Below are 4,607 nucleotides of genomic sequence, written 5' to 3'. Positions count from 1 at the left end.
GGGTGTTGACTTTGTATCCAGCTACACTGCTGAATTTGCTGATTAATTCAAGGAGTCTTCTTGTGGGGTTTTTGGGGTCTTCCATGTAAAGTATCATGTCATCTGTAAATAGTGATAGTTTTACTTCCTCCTTTCCTATCCTTATTCCTTTTATTTCTCTCTCTTGTGTAATTGCTCCAGCTAATGCTTCCAGAACTATGTTGAATAGGAGTGGTGACAGTGGACATCCTTGTCTCATTCCTGATTTTAAAGTAAAAGCTTTCAGTTTTTGTCCATTTAGTATGATGTTAGCTGTTGGTTTGTCATAGATGGCTTTGATCAGATTGAGGTAAAGACCATCTATTCCTATTTTCTGTAGGGTTTTTATCATGAATGCATGTTGGACTTTGTCAAAAGTTTTTTCTGCATCTATTGAGGTGATCATGTGGCTTTTGTGTTTGGTTCTATTGATATGGTGTATAATATTTATTGATTTGCAAATATTGAACCAGCCCTTCATTCCTGGAATGATTCCAATTTGGTCAGAGTATATGATTTTCTTGATGAATTGCTGCATTCTATTTGCTAGTATTTTATTGAGTATCTTTGCATCTGTATTCATTACAGAGATTGGTCTATAGTTCTCTATCTTAATTGAGTCTTTCCCTGGTTTTGGTATCAGTATAATACTTGCCTCCACACATGAGTTAGGGAGAATTGCTTCCTTTTCAATTTTGTTGAAGAATTTGAGGAGTTATGGTATTAAATCTTCTCTAAATTTCTTGTAAAATTCTGCTGTGAATCCATCAGGGCTTGAGCTTTTCTTTGTTGGTAAGTTTTTAAACACATTTTCAATCTCATTCATTGATATTGGGTTGTTCAGGATTTTTATATCTTCTTCATTGAACCCTGCTAATTTGTACATGTAGGAATCTGTCCATTTCTTCTGAGTTTTCTAACATAACAGAGTAAAGATTTTCAAAATAGGTAATAACGATCTTTTGAATTTCTGTAGTGTCTGTAGTGATTTCATCCTTTTCATTCCTTATTGCATGAATATGAGTTTTTTCCTTTCTTTTTTTGATAAGGTTGGCTTGGGGTTTATCAATTTTATTTATTCTTTCAAAGAATCAACTCTTTGATTCATTTATTTTTTGGAGGGCTTTCTTCATCTCAATTGCATTATTTTCTGCTCTTATGTTTATAATCTTCTCCCTTCTTTGGGCATTGAGCTTGACTTGTTCTTCTTTTTCTAAAAGTTTGAGGTGCAGCATTAGGCTATTTATTTGTTCTCTTTCTGTTTTCCTCATGTGTGAGTTCATCACTATAAATTTCCCTCTGAGGACTGCTTTCACTGTGTCTCACACATTCTGGTAAGTTGTATTTAGATTTTTGTTTGTTTGTAGGAAGTTTTAAATTTTTTCTTTAATTTATTCTGTGACCCATTGGTTGTTCAGGAAGTTGTTATTTAACTTCCAAGTGTTTATGGAGTTTTTGGAGTTCCTTTTGTCATTAATTTCCAATTTCATTGCAATGTGGTCAGATAATATGCATGGGATAATTTCAATTCCTTTACAATTAGGTAGGTATGCTCTATGGGCTAGAATGTGGTCTATTTTAGAGAATGACCCATGTGCAGCTGAGAAAAATGTGTATTCTGCTGTTGTGGGGTGGAACACTCTGTGTACATCTACTAAGTCCATTTGTTCACAGATTTCATTCAGATCTGTTATTTCCTTGCTGATTTTTTGTCCAGTTGACCTATCTCTCTGTGTCAAAGGGGTGTTGAGGTCCCCTATTACAATAGTGTTATTACTTAGTTGGGTTTTCATGTCTGTTAAGATTTGTCTTATATAGTTTGGTGCTCTGATTTTTGGTGCATATATGTTTATGATTGTTATCTCTTCCTCTAGCAGTTTTCCCCCAACAAGTATGTAGTGACCTTCTTTATCTCTTTTAATTGTTCTTGGTTTGAAGTTTACATTGTCTGCAAACATAATAGCTACACCTGCTTTTTTCTGGGTTCCTGACGCATGGAGAATTGTTTTCCATCCTTTGACTTTCGGTCTATGGATTTCCCTTTGAGGAAAATGTGTTTCTTGTATACAGCATATCATGGAATTTTGTTTCTTAATCCACTCTGCCAGTCTGTTTCTTTTAACTGGTGAATTGGGGCCATTTACATTTATGGTTATAACTGATATGTGTTCGCTTCTCATTGTCATGTTAGTTACTTGCTGTTGGTTTCCTTCTTTTTCTACCTGTTTAATTGCTTGCTCTGCTTGAGGGTTCCTTTCTGTTGTTGTTCTTGAAATTGTGGTCATTTTTTTCTCTGTTAAGAATATCTTTTAGTATTCTTTGTAAAGATGATTTGGCACTCATGAAGTTCTTCAGTTGTTCTTTGTTGTGGAAATATTTTATTTCTCCATTGAATTTGAAGGATAGTTTGACAGGATACATCAGTCTTTGTTGGAAGCTGTTTTGTCTCAGGACCTGTTGTACTTCCTTCCAAACTCTCCTTGATTGGATGATTTGTATTGAGAAATCTACTGTGATTCTAATGGGCTTTCCTGCATAGGTGATCTGTTTGTTTTCTCTAGCAGCTTTTAATATTCTGTTCTTTTGCTGGAGATCTGGGATCTTTATTATACGTCTGGGTGTAGTTTTATTTTGCTTATGACTAGTTGGAGTTCTATATGCCTCACTTACTGTACGTCAGAATCTGTTTACATACTTGGGGAATTTTCTGCTATTATTTCTGCAAATATTCTTTTTATGCCATTTATGTTGCCTCTTGCTGTTTCCTATCAGTCTTATATTATTCGTCTTTGCCTCATCTTGCAAGTGTTGAATTATTTTACCTGGTTCCTTGTTTGTTTTGTTTTGTTTTTTTGGTTTTTTTGGTTTTTCTCCGGTACCGGGAACCGAACTCACGACCTTGCGCTTGTCAGGCAGGCGCTTTTGCCGCTGAGCTAAATCCCCAGCCCCTACCTGGTTCCTTGTGATAAGAGATCCTTTCTTTTAGGATTGCTAGCTGCCATGCTGTGTTCAAGATCTGAAATTCTATCTTTGACTTCATTCAAGTGGTTTTTCCAGCTTTCAATGGAAGTTTTGATTTCCCAGATGTCTCTTCTAATCTGTTTCATGTATTCTAGTTCATTCCTATATTGTTCATTTAATGTTTCTGCCTGTTGCCTCTGTTCACCTATTTTTTTTTATATATTTCTTCTTCAGATGTGCTGAACAATTCTTTCATTATTATTGTCATTTCATTTTTTGCCCGAGAGGTTATTTCTGATCTGATCTCTTCTACGGCCTGATGGAGTTGTTTCTTTACTTCCACTGCAACCATTTCAGCAATTTCAGGTGTGTGTTTACCAAGTTCTCCTGTGTCAGTGTCTCCTGGACTTGTTCTGAGTGGGGTGGAGTCCTGAGATTGTGTTTTAGTCCTTCTTTTTGTTATGTTTGATGCTGAAGGCAGAACTCTCAGTCTCCCTTTTCCTGGGCAGCTCAGCAAAGGTTGCTAGTGTCCTAGTTTTCCTGGTGGTCAGGCTTGCCCCTCAGTGTCTGCTGAGATGTGCTGCTTAGTCTGGGGTCTTCTGGCAGATGGTGAAGTGTACCTAGTTCTCCCAGGTCTCAGATGTGAACTGTGATGTTAGCCGATGTTAGACTGTCTGATCCAGTGTCCCCTCACAGCTCAGGGCATGTGTACGACCCAGAAGCAGGCTGCTCTGGTGGCGCAATCATGGTCCAGTGGTCCTGTATCCCCAGGCAGTTCAGGGCACAGGCAGAATCCAGACACGAACCACAGGGTCAACAGCTCGTGTACCATCTGATTTGTGTCTCCAGGCACCTCATGGCATGCACAGGAGCCAGACACAGGCTGCACTGGCGGTGATTACAGACCGCCTGTGTCTGTGACCTCCAGGAAGTCAGGGCACAAGTAAAGCCCAGACGTGAACCATGGCGCTAGCAGTTTGTGGACTGCCTGCTCAAATACTGCAGGTAGTGCAGGGCAGGTGCAGGGAGGGCTCAAATGCAAACCCTGGTGTTAGCAGTTCATGGGCCTTCTGAGTACACAGAGGGTGTACTCAGCTCTCCCTTGATTTCTAATGTTTCATCCCACTCAGATTTTTGTGTTACTTTTCAGATTATTCATCTGTCTACTGGGCTGATTTTTTCCTCTTTGTTGACATTATAAATGTAGGCATTCCCCAAAGGATTTTTCTCATCTGTTTTCTGTTATCTTTCTGTCCACTTGTTTTCTCGCTCATCTCATCCATTACCTTGGCTTCAAATATCATTTTTTATAGCTGGCTTTCAAATATTTGTCCAGATCTAAACTCTCTCCAACCTCCTGTTATTTGGTCAGTTGTTTGGGAAACACTTTTTCAATGACATATTGGTACCTCAAAAACTATATGTGTAAATTTACCTGAAAAACTTATAGTAAAAGATACATTACTATGGGGGAATAATGGGATAACCGTGTTCTTTTTTTTTTTTTTTTTTTTTTTTTTTTTCCTGTTTCTTGAACCGAACTCACGACCTTGCGCTTGCCAGGCAGGCACTTTGCCGCTGAGCTAAACCCCCAGCCCCGGGATAACCGTGTTCTAAGTGACAGAATA

Source organism: Chinchilla lanigera, unplaced genomic scaffold, assembly GCF_000276665.1.
Source record: "Chinchilla lanigera isolate Chin_1 unplaced genomic scaffold, ChiLan1.0 scaffold00011, whole genome shotgun sequence".
Taxonomy (NCBI): domain Eukaryota; kingdom Metazoa; phylum Chordata; class Mammalia; order Rodentia; family Chinchillidae; genus Chinchilla; species Chinchilla lanigera.
This window is presented reverse-complemented; position numbering follows the sequence as displayed.